The sequence below is a fragment of the Hakea prostrata genome, chromosome 7 (genome assembly GCF_041222555.1).
Source record: "Hakea prostrata isolate BN-2017 chromosome 7, UWA_Hpros_2, whole genome shotgun sequence".
NCBI lineage: Eukaryota > Viridiplantae > Streptophyta > Magnoliopsida > Proteales > Proteaceae > Hakea > Hakea prostrata.
The window spans coordinates 62956238-62980330 of record NC_142606.1 but is presented as its reverse complement, the minus strand read 5'-3'; the positions used below and the strand labels follow the sequence as shown (position 1 = coordinate 62980330).

The following is a 24093-nucleotide window of genomic DNA, read 5'->3' as shown; positions in this document are numbered from 1 at the left end:
GTCTCGAAGACCATCAAACTAGGTGGCACAAAAGAGGGGATACCCTCATGGGGTGGAGGAGTCTCATATAGGGATGAACCAAGGGGTAGGGAGTTTAAAAAATGCTTGCATTAATGGATGATCCGAGGTAGGGGGAGGGGATGGGCAAGATGATGGCAACACGAGTTAGGGATAAAAAAGAGTTGTAGGGGATTAATTCCAAACATGGAAAGTAATTTTTAAGGTTATCTTAGATTTGCCTCGAGCTTTTATAATTCCTTCGATTTGGATTAAATCACTTCTTCGTAATAAGGGCATTCCACCTTAATCGAATTTCTCATAGCTTATCTTTTGTTACTTATAGAAAAAAAAGAGTTGATCATTTCTTGGAGCTACTCAAAATCCAACTCTAATATGATCATTTGTTACCTTATCTTTCCTAGTTGGGATAAATAGGTAGCCAAAATCCGCATTCATGCAATGAGTAATTGGCTTGAGACTATTTCTTATTGGATTAGATAATATACCGTTAAATTTTTATTTGATCAAAATTAAAATCATTTTTAAATATTATAATATAATATATTTAAATTCTGAATAGTACCTCAGTTAACCAGTTAATCATAGTCGGCCACTTACTGAAGTTATCCTTATACTCAATTCTTATTATAGAATGAAAAGAAACCCTTAGTTTCCAAAACAAAGCTTTCATTCAATGCGGGAAAAAAATCGTCTCTGTGCACAGTAGTGCAGCGTTACATTGTGAAACGTGTAAAATACCAGTTTAATGGTTGAGATAAAAATTAATAATTTTTAAGTGTAAAAGCCCCGAGAAAAACCCATTTAACCCATACCCGGCCCCATACAAAAAAATCCGAATGATTAAAAACTCTTAAAATCCCATCTCTGAAATCGTTTCTTCCTTTCTCCATTCTCGCTTGAGGTATCGTCGGCGAATCCAATGGGGGAGACATGAAGAGGGGTTCACTTCTCCTCTACTTGCCTGACATCAGATGAGTCGATCCCAATGATGAAACAATTCGTACATCGTCTACAAGAACTCTCTTGAAGTGATCCAGATCGAAAATATCAGAAAATTTGCTGCAACCATAGACAATTTTGAGATAAAAATCAGTTCAACTATCCAGTTTGAGTGGGAAAAAAATGGAATCATCTAATGTTTTAAACCGGAAAACTAGATTCGAAGTTCAATTTTTTTTTTTTCTTTTCCATTTTATACCTTTCATCTCCCCAAATAACGTTCACGAATGACCAAAGCAGCTCCAAGAATCCTGGCAATAACAAATGCATCAACGATCTGGTTCCTCTGCTGGTTCATCCACCAGAAACCACAACCATCAGATATTTGGTACGATCCCTGAGAATATCAGAGGTGGACCTTCAATACTCTTCGGTAAAATGCAAGCAAGGACGATAATCTAACCCGTCCGGTTGCTTCCAAAACTCCGCTTCTTCACCTACCTGAGCTTCTTCACCATCTCTAGCTTCAAAAGAAAATGGCAAAACAGAGTTTTCCTTCTCGGTGGTAGTCGGAGGTTGAAGACCCAATAAACACGGTTTCGGCAAAAGAGGAAGTAACTTATCGAGGTTGACATCTAGCATCAACATTCCGAGCAAAGCCAAGAGAAAGAGCAAGAAAGCCAGAGTTTAGGGTTCCTCCAACTATTGCTGAAGAAGAAAGTGCTTGTGTTCTTTGAAAACTTCTCGGTTGGGAGTGAAACTTGAAAATCCAAAACTCAAAACGCAGAAGGCGGCGGGAACGTGAAAAAGAAACTCGACAAATTGCAGGTTACGCCTAATCATTTGGGTTTTTTAATATGGGGCGGTGGGTATGGATTAATTGGGTTTTTCTTAGGACTTTTACACTTAAAAATTATCAATTTTTATCTCAACCATTAAATTGGTATTTTACACGTGTCGCAATGTAGTGCCGCATTGCTATACACAGCAGAGAGATGTATACAGCAGATGATTTTTTCCCATTCAATGCAGGGGTGGCTCATGGGTTCAACCCTTGCCGACAACAAAGCTGGCCTTGAGGATGTAATTGAAGTGCTATTGTGGGTCCGACACAGAACCTTAGGTGGGGAGGTGGACTGGTGTCGTGGGTTGTGACTATTAATTAGATTCTTCAAAGAAGAGCAGATCCAAGAAGCTCGGCATTTGGAATTTGGAAATGACGACGTGAAACAGAATAGAAGCTTTTAGAATGCAGCGGAATCTTCAACTTCTCGCCATCGCCAATCTGTGCCGTGGCATCAACAGAAGAGAAGCCATATTCCCAAGACGACAACTGCTTCGTCTCGCTGGATTCCCTTTTTCCGCCTTTACTGGACATAGTCTTAAACCACTCCCTGTTTGCCCGCTGTGGTCAAACAACTATCCAAAGCATTGGCAACAACAACAACAATCCCCAAATCGGAAGCCCCAAAATCCACTTGGTATTTACACTTTTGTCAAAAAATTTTAAGTTTTTGCTGAGTTGAAAGAAAATGTCAGTTCTTTCATGCAATACATATGGAGGGATGGGATATCCTAAGCAAGTTCATCAAGACCTGTTGCTCAGTTCTTGTCAATGGCCCAAATCGATAATACGGCTATATTGAAATTCATAATACTTGTCAGAGATTCCACGATATTGAAATTATTTCTATCCGTCATCCTATCTTGTAATAGACATCTCTGATGATGATCTCTCAGATGGTATCAGGTTGCTTTAGGTCATTCTCTCCTGGTTCCGACGCTGGTCAACTGTCTCCTCCGCCTCTTTTCTTTCGTCTTCTTGGTGGTTATTGCTTTTCTTGGTAGTATCGATCTCCTTATTGGGTTTTCATCTCTCTATACATTAATAATAAACATCTGTGATAACACTGGTAAACCCCGACGCCTTTCGCCTGTAATTCAAGTTTAATTCTCATTTCTCTCATTTTGTTGGATCAGTGTCATTCTTGTGTAAATATATTACTCTGGTACTCTGCTTAATAATCGGGCCACTAAATTTCTCGAGGCAGCTGAGTTTGACAATTTTTTATGGCTGGCAGTGTGAATCTCAGCCAGATCGATGTAATGCTTTCCTGCAAGTTCGATTTTTCATGATTATTGAACGGAGGGCCTCAGTGCTCAAAGTCTGATGTCCTTGATGCTTGTTACGGAATATCTATTTGACCTCTCTACTGTTATAGCACTTCTCGCCTACAGTTTTTGCATATTCACTTGATCTCGACCTTTGCAGTTTGGAGCTGACTACTGGATTAGCTTTGCGTTTTGTCATTGGACGATCAAAATATGCAAAAGATATGGCAAATTTTGAGAAAGAGATAAAAAGATACGCTGATTTTCTGCTTATGGATGTTGATGAAGATTACTTGAATCTGTCATATAAAACGTGAGACTTGAAACTCTGTGAGGCTGCGCTTAATTTTTCAAATTTGTTAATGTTATCATTTTCTTTTTTAGCTGCTCATCTTCATATTTATCATAGATTGGCATTTTTCAAAGCAGCCTATGATCATGTCAAAGCTGATGATGACATCTATTTACGACCAGGTAAGTCCACTTATGCATTGAAGATTGTATTTAAGTGATTAGTTTGTTCATTAAGTTTTTGTTGAGGTCTATGCTAGCAAGTTACATATCGCGAAAGAATCACAGTGGCTTGATCTTCTTTTTCATTTATCCTCACCTTGTCTGTGATAGGCAATGCATATAGTGTGCTATAATTTGCATGGGGTAAAGAAATAAACATATAGGTTTTACTTTGAAGGAGTATTAGTTGTGCTTACTATACAAGATGCTTAAATTGGTCTAGGATTGGAATGATTGCTTGGCTGATTGAGCAGTAAGTTTTACTTATATTTGAGTATTAATTCCACCTAAAAAATGGGATCCTTTGCTTATAATTGGGGAGTACTAATTCTGTTTTAATGATATCGTTTGGTTGCATCAGTCAAAGAGTAAGGAGCATTTGTTAGTTCTTCTAAGATTTGATTGGTAATGTTGAAGCATTACGCTTTATATGCCAGCTCATCAGTTACCACCACAACAGATAGCTGGTTGCAGCCTGAAGAGTGTCCTTTTGCTGTTTGGATTATCTAGAGCTCCTTGTAGTTGTTCTCCTTATCTGGAACTCCTAGTAATTCTCTGTACTCTACAGTTCCGTCTTATGTCAGCTAAATCACTCAAATAAACCATATATAAATATATATGACGTGATAAATCTCTTCTTGAGGACTTGAGGAGCCTTTTGACATAGTTAAGAGTCTTTAATTTATGTCCAAGTGATGTCGCCTCTAACTGCCAAGATCTTCAGGTCAGGCATTTCCAGGCTCAAAATAAATGGTTGGGGTGAATTTGGTTATGGCCTCTGGTATGTCCTCTGGATGGTGATCCTTATTGGGTTTGAACTAAAAAATCTCTAAACCCCTGATTGGGACAGGGAGGTTGTCATGGTTTGTATGGAGTGGTTTTGAATGGATTTGAAGGGTTCAGGGGATGTTTCAAGAAGTACCAAAAATAGGGTAAAGGGGGGAATTTGAGAGAGCTTTGAGGACTTAATGGTAATGGAATGGGATGAAACAAGGATTGTACCTAGTGCTGTTACCAAAGAGATGGCTCACCAAGTTCCATCAAATTGGATGTTGGAGTCTCAAGTTATGGATGACTTGTGGAGGGAAAAGAGGTTGTGAAAATCAAGAAAGGGCAGATCTGTGGATTGGTAGCATGTTTTGGGGCTGCATGGGGGCTGAAGGCTAGGGTATGGAGGCGTTATGGTTTCTGGAGTTTAAAACATATGTGTAAAACATCCCAAAACTGTGGAATCTGAGAGTGGAATGACATGTATGACTAAAACTCCACCTTAAGACGTACAAGTCATTATCAAGCAGTGTTATAATTTCTAGAAAAGCCTAGGGGTATTTTGGGTACCTAAAATACTTTAGGACCCAATGTCCTTTTCTTTATGTTGGTTTATGTAAAGTTCATTTTAAATAATTTTCGAGTCCGAGTCCAATTTAAACAAATCCGGGTCCTGTAAGACCACGAAGTGCCCTCTCTACTACTATAGTCAGTCCTTGTATCATATACCCTACTTCAATAAAAAGGTGTGTTTTCTTATACTCTATTCTCTAATTTTTCCTTTCTAACCATCCCTCGGGGTAAAGCTTCCTAAAGGAAGCGAGACAATGAGGCTTTTGTTATGGGTATATAGCTGTGTAACCTTTGTAAATTCTTTGTCTTGTATATTCTTGATTCTGCATCATTCTTCTTGAGTCACATAACCGTCCAAGAATGGTTATGCCTTAAGGATGGTGACGGGTGATGTGCATTTGCATATTTATTTTCCTTTGGGTTAAACTAAACTTGAGACCTTTGAATTCGAAGGGCAGAACCCCCTGCCATACGTAAGACCCTTTGAGACATGCGGCAAATAGTTTTGGTTTAATATCCTTACACTGCACAAAGAGAAAATTCCTCCGTAGCCACTCTTGTGGTGATTTTCACCCTTTTGTAGTAGAGCGGGCTGCAAGTTCGGATACAAAACTCAAAAAGATTTTTGAATCTTTTATGGCCCTAATTCTCATATACAAGCCTGTGATAGACATCTTCTTCAATCTTCATATTGCAGGAAATTAAAGAATTGTATATAATGTTTGGAGAAGAACCCATTAAGAAGTACAAAATGTCTACAGAAGCATCCTCCAATTCTACAACTAACCTATTCAAGCTTGATCCTAATTACTAAATTACAAGATAGACTACCTTCAACCCATCTACAGGAGGTACAAAATAAGTATATACATTCTCCCCGAAACTATTCTTACAAAAGTCCTCTAACCCCTACCTAGATTACCATGCACCAGTTGAGGTTGATGATATACAACAATGTTTGCTAAACAACCTCTAGATATCCCATAACCAAGTCCTAAAACAACCAGACAACCCGTACAAAGCAAGATTTTTTACATCAACCCTTGAAGCCCTATCAAACTACTTTTATTTAACCAAGAATAAGAAGTCTAGCAACTTCCCATTCTGTCTTGTTACAAAGGACCATACACCAGGTGTCTACATAAGCTGGAAAGAAGTCATGCAGTGTATAAAAGACATTACACAGCCCTTAGACAAAGGCTGTTATAGCCTTACAGAGGTACTTGATGCAGCCAGAGAATCCATTGGCCCAAATTTTTATGTGTCCAGCACTTAAGGGAGCCCATATACAATCTTCCAGGGACCCTTTGCAATACATTGCAAGGTTATGTCAGCATTGTGAGAGAATAAGAGAAGAAATCAAGCTCATAAAGAGGGACAATGAATTAAAATAATCTTATATCAGAAAACTACAAGAAGAAATTCTGTCCCTCCAGCATCGGCTCCCAACTAAAATAGATGAGGTCACAACCTTGCATTGTAAGTTGGTACCTTCGTTAAAAGGCAAAGAAACCACCCCTATCTTGCAGCCTGTGAAAACTCTTACTGTTGAAGTATTTATTCAAGATCTCGGAAAGAAATTTGATATGCTTATGAAAAGAATTTCACAATTTCAGAACAGCCAAATCCAATATAGAAGACGCAACATCCAACAATATCATAGTCAGTATGGATGATGGTGACAATGGCGTTGAAGACTATGGAGGAGAAGAGTAAAAGAGCATATGTGTAAAACATATCATTATTGTGGAATTTGAGAGTGGAATTACACGTATAACTAAAACTCCACCTTTAAAGAATCTTTGTTGTATACTCTCAATTCTTCATCATTGGTGACGGTGACGTGCATTTGCATATTTATTTTCCTTTTATCTCTCTTTGTGCTTTGTTTTAGGGTTAAACTAAACTTGAGACCTTTGAATTTGAAGGGCAAAACCCTGCCATACGTAAGACCCTTCGAGACATGTCGGCAAATAGTTTTGGTTTAATATCCTTACATTGCACAAGGAGAGAAAATTCTGCTGTAACCACTCTCGTGGTGATTTTCATCCTTTTGTAGTAGAGCCGGCTGCAAATCCGGACATAAAACCCAAAAAGATTAATATTGAGCTTCATAAACCTAAAGACATTGAAGAAAGAACTTTTTATATTATAAAACTCTTCCAGGAGGAAGCTGGGAACCTTAAAATCCAGAGGGAACTAGACAATCAAAGAATACTAGAGAATCAAAATAGAATAGAAAATCTTATAACAGAAATCCAAAAATATCTACAAAGTTTATGAGTTTTTCAGAACCCCTGTAGATGATTATAATTATCTTATTGCAAAAAGAGAAATTGCTGACCTAAGTCTGGCTGAAGGCCTTACATCCACAAAACCCATTGCACAAGCCGACAAGACACTAGTTAGACAAAATAATATCATCATATTAGTAGAATTACAAATTCTAGACAAATTACGTCAATTAAATACAGATTTGGTACAACTACGACAAGCCTTGCCAAAATCTCAAGGGCAGATATCGATTAAACTAAATATCCTAAATATTGGCCCTAGTACATCATAGCCTAAAAAAAACTCCTAAACGAGGAAGTTTTCTTCCTACTCAACAAGATAAAAAAAATATAAATTCAGACCAAGAAAATGAGTTTAAAACCGTTTTCAGGACAGAGTAAAACTGTAGGATCACCCTTTAACCCTTTTAGAAAATTAGCTAAAATAAATAATAAAAAAAAGGGATAATTACTATTGTCCCCATGTACTGTAGCTTAATTACTAATTTATCCCCTGTACTTTTTGAAATTACTAATTCAACCTTCAACTTTGCTTGTAATTACTATTGTCCCCCTACTGTTAAACTCCGTTAGTTAAATGATGATATGGCATATTTTATTTATTTAAAAATCCCAAATTAACCCTATAGTCTTATATTATTTATTTACACTTTATATTAAATTACATTACTATTCTGAGTAATTAGGGAAAACTTAAACCTAATTAAACAATCTTCTTTCCTAGTCTAAAGAAAGAGAGAAAATCAAGGGATACTCATTTTCAAATTTGGATATGTACTTTTCAATTTGGTAATAAAAAAAATAGTAATTCTTAACTTTTTGTATTATTTTTAATTTTTTTATTTACTTTCTAGTTTAATGTTATCAGTTTAAGAAGTTTATACTTCCAATAGATTATTATTTATTTATTGTCTAATTTGACATTAGCTATTTTAAGAAGTCCTACTACCAATAGGGTGCCTTTTTTATTTTTTATTTTTTTTATTTTAATTCAAGATGATAAAAATACACATAATTATTTCATATGATTTTTTCTCTAAATGAGGATAATATTTTATTTGGCATTCTTAATTATAAAAGGGCAAAATAGACATTAAAGATTCAACCTTAACGGTCGCTTAACACTGTTAGAATTGAGGGGGGCAACAATAATTTCATAAAGAGTAGGGTTCTTTTAGTAATAAAGCTATAATACAGGGGGGCAACAGTAATTATCCCTAAAAGAAAAGTAGTATTAGAAGAAATTGTAGATGTTGATAAGAACCTAGAATTATATAAACAAAAGCAATTAGAAAATTAAACCCTAAAAAACTTTATGAACATAATAAATATTTACCTGATACCTCTTTATTCAGAAATTGTAATGAACAACCTGTTAGCTGCTCAGACGGACAAGTAGCTACAATTGATCTAAAAACTAAGGAAACAAAAAATAAATTAATTAATTCAGGAAAAATGTATACACATTTAGGAGTAACCTTTGTAGGAATAAAAGGATTGCATCGAAAAGACTTAGGAACAAAAGTCCTATTATGTATTATGGATACTAGATGGGATGAGAAACATGTAAAAGAAGCATTAATCACTGCTACAGAGGTTGATATGTCTAATAATGTAGGATTATTTTGTTATACCCAAATGTTTTAACAATCACAATAGCTTTTTGCAAAGAGAAAAAGCTTAAAGTCATGACTAAAGGTTATGAAGGATTTACTAGGGAAAATCTTTTAATAAGTATAGGAAACATCTTAAAAGCCACTAATTATAGTAACTTTAACTATAAAGTAGGTATAAGTGGAATAGTAGATGCAGTAGTATCAAAAGGAATTACCTTCTTACAACCACCTAGAATAGATCTAGCATTAAATGCAGGATTAAGAATGGAATCTTAGCAAAATCCTGGAGCCTAAAACAAAGCAAATTTACCAACCACAAAACTCACTTCTCTATGAAGGATCAAATGAAGATATGGACTTAAGATTTACTAGTTATAAAGATCAAATAGGACTCCAATCCCAAACTGATTACTCAGAAGATAGATTAGAAGACATGTTTAATAGAGAACGTCATCTTATGATAAGAGATGAAAACATATTAGATATACATCGGGGAAAGAGTTTATACGATTTGATCCCAAATGAGATATATAGGGATATCGAATAATATTTCCTATTGGATACGGAAGAAGCAACCGGACATTACCGTCATGTATTGTTCACGGAACAGTAAATTTACTGTTCACGTAAACAGTAAAAACTGCATAGTTCTATTTCTAATGTAGGAGTCTTGCTACATAAGTTTTGGGAGTTTTTAGAAAGCATAGTTTCTATTTGGTGGTAGTTTCTATTTTCGAACTTCATTTTAGAAGTTAGGAAGTTACTAAAGCTGAATATTTGTTTCCTTTTCTAGAGGACAATACTTGTCTCTCAAGTTGTATTAGATTTATTAGAAGCTATAAATAAAAGTGCTCTGTGATTCTAGACTTTTAAGCAAAAATCACAAGCCTCTTCTACTAGTTCTTCCCTCTCTCCTCTTCTTCTTCTTCTCTCTTTTCTTTGTTCAAGTTCAGTGCGTTTTGATTATTTAATGCTTGTTTTAACATGGCATCGAGCAAGTTTAATCAACCTAGGGACGTTCTCTCTTGGCTGCCCAGATTTTTTTCTTCTTCTTCTTTTTCCTTTTCTTATCTAGGGCAGCCCCAACCTTCGCTGCAGAACTGTGAATGGCTGTCCTCTTCTTTGACTTTTGAAGCACCAAGTATCTATGTTTTGATATTACAAAAGGCCCCAAGCCGGGGATATGGCTACCTATTTAATTCAACCGAGGCCGCTACTACCCGTTTTTTGGGCAAACGAAGTTTGATCTACACTATACCGATGTCCCGGGATTCCTCTTGATTCTTGCAAAGATATGCCATAATTCGGATTGCAAGATCTAAGTATTGTCTTCCATTGTTTGTGCTATAAGTTTTGCAAGTCGATACTAGTACCCCGCTTCAATGAATTTCTCCGAAAAATTCCGCACCGCCTGCTTACCACGCTCGCCGTTTATTTTAGAATCAAGTTTAGCATTTTTTTAATCTAAAACTCTACAAAGACCTAGAGGATTACTCCTTCCTATCAAGATCTTTAGAGTTTTAAATCTAAGAAGGTTGTTGCTATGGTCCGAGATCGATATTATTTGCTACCGCAACCCCGTATTGCACTCTTCCGAGTAGGTTGCCAAGCGACCACCGTAATTTTGAGATTCCAAGCGGTTCAATATATATATATATATATATATATATATATATATATATACATTGTGCGAGCAGCTATAAAAGCTATAAAATAAAATAGAATACGCGAACCACCGTGTCATCAACGGAGGAGTAGATATATATATATATATATATATATATATATATATATATATATATATATATATATATATATATATACACTATAAAAGCTATAAAATAAAATAGAATACGCGAACCACCGTTGTTCATCAACGGAGGAGTAGATATATATATATATATATATATATATATATATATATATATATATATATATATATAATTTTTTTTTTTTCTTATCTAATTTGCTCATGCCTAAGGGTTAGTGGTGGTTTAGAATTTTTTTCCCCCTTGGTGAACAAGATTTTGTCCCGTGAGACGATCCGTTGCTTGATCAACTTTATTGGTGAATAATACCGCTCCGTGGTCGCTACTTTTCCTTCTTGGGTTTCTTTGTGCTCATACTTTAAGATGCTTGTCACCGGTAATCAAACTGTCCACGGTAATGCTACACGGAGGGGAGAATGATACCTATTCTATATCTACTCAAGATGTCCGATGAATATTATTAGTGAAGATCTTGCCCTCAACTTATGGCATTCTACAACAATATCATTACCTATCTTACCTATATTGCCCTTTACCTACTTACTGATCTGTAGTAACCCATACTACCTACCTACTGGTCCGCAATAACCCATATTGTCTTACCTACCTACTTGGTTCGCAGAACCCATACTATCGTTTACCTACCTATTTGGTCCGCAACCACCCGTCTTTACCTATCTATTTGGTCCATAGTAACCCATACTACCACCTACTGGTCCACAAGAACATATCCGCTTACCTACCTACTTGGTCCACAGAATCAATATTGCCTTTACCTACCTATACTTGCCTATTACTTGCCTTCTTGTGAAGCATTTATATGGACATTGGAGTTGTAATTTGAAGATTTAGTATGGATATTTCTCCCTACACCGGCATTATGTGGATGGTGTCTGATCCTGCTATACATGGACATTGGAGTTGCAATGAAGATTTAGTGTGGATATTTCTCCACTACCGGCATTATGTGGATAGTACTTGATCCTATAACATGGACTGCCGCCTTCAACATCGTCGATTGTTCTTATTATTGGATGGTTCATTGACATGAAGAATTAAAGTTTTTAAATTGGTGTTGATTATCTCCGGGTGAAGTTCGGGTTATGACGTCGCCATGCACACGATTCAAGATTGGTGCACCTTCAAGTTTATTTATTGTGCAAGCTGAAGTTCGGTACACTCCAGCGAGGAGGAGGTTGAAGTATATGCAAGCCGGACATACCGTCATGTTATGTTCACGGAAAGAAATCAGTCACGAAACAAAACCGCAAGTTCTATCTAATGTAGGAGTCTTGCACATAACTTTTGGGAGTTTTTAGAAATCATAGTTTCTATTTGGTGGTAGTTTTTATTTTCGAACTTCTATTTTAGGAGTTAGGAAGTTACTAAAGCTGTAATATTTTGTTTCCTTTTTCTAGAGGACAATTACTTGTCTCTCAAGTTGTATTAGATTCATTAGAAGCTATAAATAAAAGTGCTATGTGATTCTAGACTTTTAAGCAAGAATCACAAGCCTCTTCTACTAGTTCTTCATCTCTCTTCTCTTCTTTTCTTCTCTCTTTTCTTTGTACAAGTTCAGTTGCTGTTTTGATTATTTAATGCTTGTTTTCTAATAGATACCATAATTTTGATATGAAATTACTTAATGAATTAGACTTTGAATTATATTTTGAAGGACAACTAGGACTAGATGAAGGACTTTATTTAGATTACAAAGGAAATGTCATACTCAACCCACTTCCACCAGAAGAATATGATTTACCAAAAGGCTATTTAAAAGAAATAGAAGAAGAAAATCCTATTTTGGAACCATTTCTATAGGACTCTATAACAATACCAGAATCTAGACATTTTGTTAATAAAAGTCAACATGGTGAAGAAGATATAAATTATGATCCTTTTGGATTAAACAATACAAATGAAATTTTACAACCGATGGGAAACGACCCTAAAGAAATAATGCAGAACTATAATACACTTTTAGAAAGTATGGAAAATGACTTGGCCGAATCACCCCTTCAGCCTATCCAATATAATCCTACACAGTCATATAGTGATACAAATCCTAATGTAGATGGGGAAATCGCCCTAGGCCTAGAATAAATCCTACAGAATTTATAGAGGAACCTAATACAAGACAATATAGAAGTATAGGGAAACCTCTACCATTGGAACCCACTATAAATTTACAACCGGGATGTTGTTTTACAAGTATGGAAAGAAATTGTTACAAACAATTATAAAAGAGCAGGACCTATGGACACAGAATCTATGTATACATATTTAGAAACTTTCCTTGGCCTAGTGGCAAAATCCAATTGGGAAGATTTTAAGATAAGATATCCTGAGCGATTTCAGGATTTACTCAAATTAGGGCCTAATGTCTATAATTTTACAAATGCCATACATCAGCTATGTACTGATAGAAATCCAAACTCTTGGAGACAACAACTACAAGGTAAAGCCCTCTCTAGCCTAGAACAGTTATCTATAAGAGATTATAGATATATAAAACCTTTCCTCAGAACTTATTATAACCTAGCATCAGTAGGATCATGTATATATGATGAAACTATAAAACATAAATTGTTTCAAAGACCTTTTGGGCCTATAGGAGATAATATTCGAAAGGAATGGGAAGATAATAACAATACATCGGATGATCCATTTGAAGATAACGTCTGTACACGTATAATATTTATGGTATCTGAATTAAAAAGAGTGTACATTAGTAGCTATGCAAAAGCAAATAGAAAACAATAGTTGCTCATTTTTTTAAAGAAATATATACTACACAACAATTTGGAGCAAGGCAACCTAGACAACAGCAAAAGTTTAGAAGGACACCTAACTATAGACAAAAGAAAACTTACAATATAAAGGAATACAAGACCAAAAAGCCATTCATCAATAAAAACAAACATGTTAGAAGATTCAATCCCAGAAGGAACTATGGACGAAAACTTGCATGTTTTATATGTGGATTTTTAAAACACTTTAGCAACAAATGTTCACAAAGAGTAAATAATATTCATAATACAAAGGCAAACCTTGTTAATAATTTTGTCAAGCCTGTCTTATAGAAATAGATAATGACGTATCAGACACTAAATCTATATGGAGTATTTATCCTCAAATTATTTATATTGATCAAAATAACTTAGAAATTGACCAACCTCCTTCCTTGGTTTAACAATTTGCTGATATAAACCTTATGAGTGTCTTAAAATGTTTAGATGACCAACATTACTTGGTAAATTACAAAGGTAGTGATCATATCCCCTGTAACAAATGTAGCAAATTTCCAGGGATAGCATTTCGGTACCAATGTAATAAATGTTATGAAGAAAGGTGTAAATATTGTCTAGATAATTCATCTCAAGAAAATATAAATCCGTTAGAAAAAGGTATACAAAAAATAAAAGGAGATATAAATGAAAGAAAAATACGAAACCTTGAAGATGAACTCGAAATATTTAAGGCTATGAAACCAGATTTTAGTTTAGAATGGATAAAAACTGATAATAAAGGAATTATACCGTATGAAGTTACATTGACTGCCTTAGGATATGACATAGGAAATCCAGAAGATATAGTTATACCTTTAGAAAGTTCCATAAAAGTAGAAACATATATAAAATATAAAATTCCACCTTATTTCAGAGCCTTGATAAAAGATAGGTCATCTTTAGCACTACAAAATCTTCATTTATTGGGCGGAGTCCTTGACTCAGATTATACTGGAACCATATCAGTTATCTTATTTAACCGTAAAAAATTTGATTTTCCATTACATACTGGACAAAAGATTGCTCAAATAATATTTATTGAAAATTATACTGCATATAACCAACCAAAATCCATTGTCCAAAGGGCAGGAGGATTTGGAAGTATAGATACACAACCAGAAGAACATATGGCAAATATAGAACAACCCACAAGTTTTACTTATGATCTTAGACCCAACACTAATGCAGCATATGTTGACTGCCAAATTAAAATAAATAAACGACGTATACCAATACGTGTTTTAGTTGATACAGGCGCCACAAACAATGTAGCTTCATCCACTTATTTTAACCCTGAAGATATTTATGAAGTATCACCTAAAGAACAACGAATGGAGATCATGTTCTAGTGAAAAATGTAAAGAATGATGAGAGGTTTTAGCAGAGGAAATTCCAAAGTGCAAAGCCTTAAGCAAGACAAGTCAAGATGTGTTGAGCTTAATTGAGGTTCGGAATACTTGAGGCATGTGTTGGTTTGACTTGATTGAACCAAACCTCGAACAGGCGTTTGGAACTCTAGATGCCAGGCAATAAGAATTTCTGCCAGATAATCTGCCTTAGTATACTGCTCCCCTATAATGTTTAAGGCTCTACACTTGGCCTCAACATCCTCAGTGATCGCTGCTCACCTGCTGGTCCTTGTCTGTCTTTTTATCTATGGGTATTCTGTAATGTCTCTCAGTCCATGGCTGCTGGATGGTTGCACACATGGCTAACTTACCAACTATTACAATATTGTCACGTGTATCCTGGTGATATATTACCTATAGTGCTGCCTCTTGCACTTGTGTCATAAGGTTTATTTCATCTTTTAGTCTTTCAAATATAACACCCCATACTGAAGCACTAATGTGCACTGGTAAAACAAGTGATACTTGCCTGCCCGATAGAAACTACAATTTGTTTGCGTATGAATATTCCTTTTGGAGTAGTTCTCCCTAGTTGGGAGTGCATACCTTAGACAACTCCAAGTGGTGGATGAATGCCTAGGGACATGTTAGAATGGAGACCAAGAAATCACGAACAAAAACAGAAGCAAATCGAAGGAAAGCAGAGATTTAAAGTGTGAGAGATTTAACGCGGTTCACACTTCCACACCCAACGTGGGGTGCTATGTCCATATGCGAAGAAGAACATTCACTATGTAGGAAGAAGATTACAATGGAGATCTCTCAACCAATTGCCAAAACGGCATTATAAAATTCCTAGCCAAAACCCTAAGGCAAGAGTCCCAAATCTCACAATGACTCCATATCAGAACATAGGGTACATATTTATAGAATTTAATAGGGTAAACGGGTTGGTCATCAGTCGGGCTGTACTATACCACCCACATCCCTATCTAGAACCGAGATCCCTCTACTTCCATCATAGATCTCGAAAATCTTCTGAGTCACCCACCAAAACTGAGATCCCTCTACTTCAATGCCGCATATGAAAATTCAGGTCACACATGACAGGACATGATCAGGAACCCACTATGCTGCCGATCAGTCCATCCTCTGAATTTTCTGCCTGATGAGGTTCCAAAGCTGATTTTGATGGAAAATACTTCCGTAACATTTCTTTTCCATGCCACTGGCTGCTACTGTTCACATTTGGCAGATCCCTCCAGATCTCACACAAAGAAGGGGAATGTTCTGTACACGTTGCCAGTCACCTTTCTGAATGAATCCGTCATTGCATTTGTTCCTTGTTTCTACATATTGAGTCCATTGCAGCAAACCTCGTCCCTGTTATCTTACAATAAGTCAAGTGAAATACATTCTCACATTGTAATTATCAAGAAAATGCATAAGAGACAATAATACAAGTGCAATAAACATAATTGTATTTCATTAATAAGATAAAGCTTTACATAACTTGGAGCGTACTCTACGCTTTACAAAATGTTAGGAAATGAACATGTGCTGAATAAAAACTACAATAAACATATATAAATCCTAATGTCAATATTGAATCAAAATGAATCAAAACCTAAACCTATCTACTGTTGTGGTGGTGGTGGTGGAGCTAGTCTCATCTGGCGGAGTATGTCAAGGCACTCTGCTATCTGACCCCTCATCTTTACCTGCCCCTGCTCGAACTAGTCCATCCGAGTGAATAGACCTCTAGCCCAAGGTGGTGCAACCTCCGAAGTATCCTGAGTCCTGGATGTGCCTCCTGTCTCGAACTGGGAAGGTGGTGGCGAGTCTGCATGATCCTCATCATCAGCCTCTACATCCATGTCCTCCGGCTCAGCTGGTATCTCTGGTGAGTTTGGTCCCCCCAGTAAGTGCATCTGAGCGACCAATCTGTGACCTATAGTGCAGCCATGCCCAACCGGGACAGCCTCCTCTCCCTCTAGGTCGACCCCGAAGTACTCGAAGATCCGCGTCAGAAGTCGCCCGTATCCAAGGTTTGCTCCCCTCGGATGAGTCACTCGATAGATCATGGCATTTTGGATTATGTGAGCCAAGTCTATCTGGTAGCGGGTTTACACTGAGAAGGTCATCATAGCCTGCATGAGTGAAATCTCACTCTGATGACCTGCCTTAGGCAGCAAGTTCCGTGCTATGATCCGGGAGATGATCCTTCATAAGGGATGCAGCTTGGTCACTGACTCTACCCCGCTGCACTCCCGTGGGCAAATGCTCGAGAAGACGGGAGCTCTCTCCTCCCAGTGAATGACATCGTCTGACTCAGCCCCCGGCTTGAACCATCTCCTGTCGCTGTGGATGTATGGCACGTCTAGGATGTGAGCCAGCTCCTCTGTGGTGAAGCGTATGTTTGTAGTCTTCACCCGGCTCTCTATCACCAGCCTAGTGTCATGCTCTCCATCCATCTCTCTGTGGAAGGTCAGGTTGCTGTAGAATAACCTGACTAGCATTGGATAGGCATCCTCGTTCAAAAACAAGGTACCTCTTCATCCCACAGCCGCAAATCTACTCTCGATCTGGAACTGTTCTACCTCTGCAGTCACTACTGATCGACCATGCTCAATCGGACGCTGACTAAAGTGGCCAAAGTACAGCTCCTGTGCCTCCAGTGATTTAAAGTAGTCTGGATGGATTGGGTCATGTGCGTCACCTCTACCTCAACCACGACCTCGGCCGTGAATGGGTACTCTCCTACCTTCGCGGGCAGCCATCTAGTGAGAAAATCTGTTTTTAGGCAGAAAAAGATGCAAAATGAGAAGCCATGAGATGTCTAGTAATTACTTATTAGTGTAAAAATGCATAGTGAACAGTAGATCTATGCCTAGACATGGTATGGGAAGTAAAATAAACATTTTTGCACAAGAAAACCTAAAAATAGTTGCACATTGTAGTTCTCTCATGCAAACCATAGAAATGAAGGGTTTTGTGAGAAAATTACCTGTGTAGTGTGTAAGCGTCACGTGGGAAGTAGATCCGAAGCCAACGGAGTCTCCAAAATACTTTCCTAACCCTTAGCACGAAATCCCCAGAGCCCAAAATGTGTTTGGAGCAAAGTAGAAGTGAAATGAGACCCAAAAACCGTATTTGAAACGTTGTTGTCGCGCTTATTTTGGGGCGGTCCCAATGCGCGGTCGATTGATTTGAGCGACCGGCTCAAGCTGCGGTCCGATTCCCGGTGCGCCACGTATTTTTGGATTTTGGCTCTGTTTTGTTGATTTTGGAATTTGTGCTTGTTGCTGCTTTTGATTGTGAATGTTGGCCATGTTGTGGAGTTATTTTGACTTGTGGAATCTTTTCCGGACTGGATCATTTAGTGTTGCTAATTTCTAGAATTCTTTCACAAAATGGTTTAATTAAGGAATCGTGCTGTTAATGATCAAGTTGGAGAAGAAGGTGGTGAGAATCAGAACTGTGTTGAGATACTTGTAGTAAACACTGGAACTGAGCCTACCCGAGTTGAAATTCCTTCTACTGGCGAAAATCCTCCGCGGGCACTGCAAGTAGTCTCTATTCAGGATGTGATGAACATTTTGGGAAACATGATGCATCAGCAGAAGAATTAGTTTACTACAATGATGCAAGGTTTTGCGACTACTCAGCAGAATGCCCAGACAGCTCTTAATCCTAATGGAGCTGGTACTTCTGCAACTGGTCCTTTTGTAGACGGTTTTGCCTCTGGTTCGCATGCAAGGTTGATGGAGCATTTCTTGAAGCTTCAGATCCCTGCTTTTACTGGTATTTCGTCGGATACATTGTTCCCTAACAAGTGGATCCGAGAGATGGAAAAAGCTTTTCGCAACCTCCGTTGCAATGAAGCTCAGAAGATTCTTTGTGCAGAGCAGAGACTGCAGCATGAAGCTGGCTGCTTTCAGAGGTGATCGTGAGAAGGCAAAGAAGTTCTTCAAAGGTTTGAGGCCGTCACTGAAGACTTACCTGGCAATTCATCCGATTGTGGATTATGCTGAGATGGTACAGAATGCGAAGAAGGTAGAAGATAATGAGAGAGAGAATTATTCGCTCCATCGTTCATTGCGAACAGGGAATCATTTGGGTGACCGTGAATCGGAGATTCTCTAGGCTCGCTCCTTATACTGCCCCTTCGTTTCAGCCTAGAGGAGCTAGTTCCAGTTTTAGCTCGCTTCGAGCTATGGTTCTAGTGGTGCACCGGTGTGTCTGTCTGCGGTGTAGTTAGGTCTTGGACCGATCTATGCTAACCCTTGTCCAATGGTTAATAACCAGAGACCTGCATATCCTTCTTCAGCAGCTCCTGCGAGTGGTAGGGATTTGATCTACTTTAACTGTGGGAAGCCGGATCATTATTCTCGAATCGCACTCGCAGGCCGAGTTCTCGGTGTGTCGGTTTGAAGCCTCGCTTCGAATGTTCCCCACCTGGAAAAGTGTTCGGTGTTGTTGGTTCAGAATTTGAGACAGATCACGATGTTGTGACAGGTATTATTCCAGTATCATCTACCTCTGCTTTCGTATTATTTGATACTGGTGCATCTCATTCATTCATAGCATCTTCTTTTGTGAGTCGTATTCCTGTTACACTTGCAAAGTTGGAAAGAGGACTAGTTATTAGTACTCCTACCAGATCTGTTGTTAGATTAGATGAAGTGGTTGAATCTTGTTCTATCGTTATTGCTGGTAGAACCCTTGAAGCCCTTTTGATCAAGTTGGACATGTTTGATTTTGATGTGATACTTGGAATGGATTGGTTATTTAAGTATGGCGCAGTTATCCTTTGCTCGGAAAGGAAGGTACTGTTTCATCCTAAGGATGATAGTCATTTTGAGTATCAAAGTAGTCAAGGGAAGTTGAGCAAGAAGATAGTGGTTGCGACTGTGAAAGTCAAGCAGTGGACTAAAGATGTTGGACTTCTTTCCTCTTCTGTGGATGTTTCGGAAGGTGTGAAACGGTTGTCTAATATTGAAGTTGTCAGGGACTTTCCTGATGTTTTCCCTGATGATTTGTTTGGGTTGCCTCCAGAGAGGGAGTTAGAGTTTTCAATTGATCTAATTCCTGGAGCAGCTCCTGTGTCGAAAGCTCCGTATCGGATGGCTCCGACTGAGTTGAAGGAACTCCAGACTCAGTTAAATGATTTGTCAAGCAAAGGGTTTATCCAACCCAGTGTTTCGCCTTGGGGAGCCCCGGTGTTGTTTGTGAAGAAGAATGACGGTAGTATGCGAATGTGCATAGACTATCGGGAATTGAACAAGTTGACGATTAAAAATAAATATCCTCTCCCTAGGGTCGACGACTTGTTTGATCAGTTGAAAGGTGCCTCTGTGTTCTCGAAGATCGATCTGAGATCTGGGTATCATCAGTTAAGAGTGAAGTCCAGTGATGTCTGCAGGACCGCATTTAGGATTAGATATGGACATTATGAATTTCGAGTTATGCCTTTTGGTCTTACTAATGCACCGGCAGCGTTCATGGATCTGATGAACCGAGTATTTCAGGATGTCTTAGATAAGTTTATCATTGTATTTATTGATGACATTCTGATTTATTCAAAGAGCGAAGAAGAACATGTTGTGCATTTGAGTTTTGCTCTGCAGCGTTTGAGAGAGAAGAAGTTGTTTGCCAAGTTCGGCAAATGTGACTTTTGGTTGCCTAAAGTTATGTTCTTAGGTCACATTGTTTCTGCTGATGGTATTAAGGTTGATCCTGCAAAGGTTCAAGCTGTTGCTGATTGGGACCGACCTAAGTCAGTCACTGAGATTCGAAGTTTTCTTGGTATGGCGGGATATTATAGGCGCTTCATTGAGAATTTCTCTAGACTCTCAGCACCTATGACGAAGCTTACCAGAAAAGGAGTCAAGTTTGAGTGGAAGGAAGACTGTGAAAAGAGTTTCCAAGAACTCAAGAAAAGGTTAACTAACGCTTCTGTGTTGACGATACCAGATGACTCTGGAGGTTTGACAGTCTATACCGATGCCTCTAAAGTTGGTTTGGGTTGGGTTTTGATGCAGCATGGGAAGGTGGTAGCTTATGCTTCTAAGCAGTTGAAGAACTACGAGCATAATTATCCTACTCATGACTTGGAATTGGCAGATGTGGTTTTTGCTATGAAGATTTGGCGTCACTATCTTTATGGTGAAAAGATATCGATTTTCACTTACCACAAGAGTCTCAAGTATTTCTTTACTCAAAAGGAGTTGAATATGAGACAGAGAAGATGGCTAGAACTGGTGAAGGACTATGATTGTGATATTCAATATCATCCAGGAAAAGCTAATGTGGTTCTTGATGCCTTGAGTAGAAAGAGTAATCGAGGAAGTGTGGTTCTGACGTGTCTCAGTAAGCCCTTATTGTTCTCCGTTGTCAGATTTGGACTTGAGATTTTGTCAGAAAGTTTTGGTGCTATTTTAGCAGCTGTGTCAATCCGACCGAGTTTGAGGGACCGAATTGTTGCTCTAGAGTCGACTGATCCAGAATTGAAGAAGAAGATTGACCTGATCACTTCGAAGACTAAGGACGTGGAAGATTTCTCCCTAGCCTTTGATGGTGCTCTTGTTTTCAGAGAAAGAATTTGTGTTCCTGCTGTTGAAGACCTCAGAAGCGAAATCTTGACTGATGCTCATCAGTCCATCTTTACTATTCATCCCGGAAGCGTGAAGATGTACCATGATATGAAAGGATATTTTTGGTGGTCTGGCATGAAGAATGATGTAGAAGATTTCATTGCTAAGTGTGGAACTTGTCAACGTGTGAAAGCTGTCCAGAGACGGCCATTCTGCCTCGCAACCTCTTCCAAGACCTAGTTGGAAGTGGGAAGACATTGCTATGGACTTTGTCACTGGTCTACCCCAATCTGGAAAAGGGAATGACTCGGTGTGGGTGGTAGTGGACCGATTAACCAAATCGGCACACTTCATTTCAATGAAGATCACCTATTCTATGGATAAGTTGGCCTGACTCTATGTTGATAATGTGGTGAGACTGTATGGTGTTACTGTTAGCATTGTGTCAGATAGAAACCCGAGGTTTACGTCGCGTTTCTAGAATAGTTTGCAGAAAGCTCTTGGTACTCAGCTGAATTTGAGTACTGCTCACCATCCTCAGACCGATGGCCAATCGGAAAGGACCATACAGATTTTGGAAGATATGCTTAGAGCGTGTGTCATAGATATGAGTGGTAACTGAGATGACCACCTAGCCTTGGTGGAGTTTGCTTATAATAACAGTTATCAGTCTACTATTGGAATGGCCCTGTTTAAAGCTTTGTATGGAAAGACTTGTAGAACTCCTCTGTATTGGGATAAAGTTGGGGAAGGCGTGTTCTTGGCCCTGATCTAATCGAAACCACCGGCACCATGGTGGATATGATTAGAGAAAGGATCAAAACTGCCTCAGTCTTGACAGAAGTCTTATGCGTATAAAAGAAGGTTTGACCTTGAGTTTCAAGTTGGTGAGTGTGCATTTTTGAAAGTTTCGCCGATGAAAGGAGTCATGCGTTTTAATGTTAAAGGAAAGCTCAGCCCTAGGTATATTGGTCCCTTTGACATTATTGAAAAGGTTGGACCAATAGCTTATCGGTTAGCTCTGCCTACGTCTCTTGCTGGTGTGCATGATGTTTTCCATGTATCTATGCTAAGGCAATGCTTGGCAAGCACAGAGCAGTTGCTCCAGCATGAACCAGAAGGTTTGAGTGCGGATTTAACGTATGATGAAGAACCGACTGAGATTTTGGATCAGAAGGACAAGCAGTTGAGAAATCGGACTATACCTTTGGTGAAGGTCAAATGGAAGAATCACTCTTTTGAGGAAGCATCTTGGGAGAAAGAAGATGAGATGCGGTCCAAGTATCCTCACCTTTTTGGACCTTCAAGTACGTTGTAATTTCGGGGACGAAATTTCTTTTAAGGGGGGAGGAATGTAACAACCCCCATATTTCTAACCCGAGATCAGTATTTCAGGTCCGAGAACCCGAAGGTCTAGTCGGGTGAATTTGTGGAGTGTCCAGATTGAAGTCCATGATCCATACCCTGAACCCATGGATCTGAATCCTTTGTCTGAAGAGCTTGCCCTGCTTGGTTTTTGGAATTCTGGAAGTCAAGTGTTGTTCGGAGATGTCCGGAATGAAGGTAAGATCTCCCCCATCTCTTCTTTAGGGCTAGGATGGCCTTGGGTATCAACCCCCTAGCAAAAGCACCCTTGTATGGCAAATTACATGGGGCCGGTTGCTAGTGGCGGTCGATTAAACCATGCGACCGCCTAGAGTGACCGCCCGGTCTATTTTTGGGAATTTTACCCTATTTTGCCCCCTGACTTCTATAAAAGGCAACCCTCGTCTAAGTAACAAATATTTTATTCGTGGTTGCTAAATCTGGAGGTTAGACGGCTGCAGGGAAGTTCCAAAAGAGACTCTAGAGTATTGGCAATGACTTGGAGATCAGTCCTTTCCTTTTCTGACTTTTTGACGTGAAGTAATGAATTAATCCTTTGTTCTTTACTTTCTTTGTCCATTAAATTAGTGTTAACCCATCCCCTCGTCTTTGTGGTTACCCCCTTGGATCATTTTGACTCTCTTTTCAATCTACTTGAATGAATTAACCATAAACGAAACCCTGTTTTCGTGAGAAGGATAATCTAGTCAAGGGGAGAGTTCTGGGTAATCTATTGATGGTAATGGTTAGTTTTCCCTCACCCTTTCGCTTAGGGAGTATTAGATTTGAGACTTAGGTCAAGATTACTCGAAATCCGGATTGAAAACAAGTAATCAGAGGCCTGAGTTTCAGATTGAAACTCTCTATTTTTGGGGCGGTCACTAGTGGCGGTCGCTCAACCTAAGCGACCGGCTGGTAAACAGAGACCAAATGACTTTTGGTTCTGATTCAAATTGATTCATTTAACTTATATGTTACTGTAACCCTGTGTATAGGTAATCACTGTTTGAAAGAAAAGTCATATAATAGTTATCGAATTTCATTTTACGGACAATTTTACTTATATGCAGGTAAGGACAATTCACCCTATCTCTTGAATAGACTTGTAATATGTTAATCTAGTGTCTATTTGAAATCATATTTCTTTATACATGCTGCTGTTTTTATGTCTTATATATAAATCATATTACTTTACTGTTGTTTGTCTTACTTATATACATACTGTGTTGATTATGAATGTTATGTATTGATGATAGTTGGTATATGGTTCTGATGGATGAGGTGTCTATTTTTGGGATATCTTAGCAAGGGATATCAGAAGGCTGTGGAATGGGACACATGCCTGCTGATGTCTCCAGCAATGTCTTTACTATTTGATGGCATTATTTA

The 24093-nt window shown here is 38.3% G+C and overlaps 1 long non-coding RNA gene across 1 annotated transcript; it reads left to right on the top strand.

The window, feature by feature from the left end:
- The first annotated feature begins 2165 nt into the window (after positions 1–2165).
- LOC149011640 (uncharacterized) lies at positions 2166–7932 on the top strand. Its single transcript, XR_016174330.1, has 3 exons — positions 2166–2441; positions 3233–3385; positions 3482–7932. It is a non-coding gene; the product is annotated as an uncharacterized LOC149011640 (long non-coding RNA).
- Positions 7933–24093: the final 16161 nt, after the last annotated feature.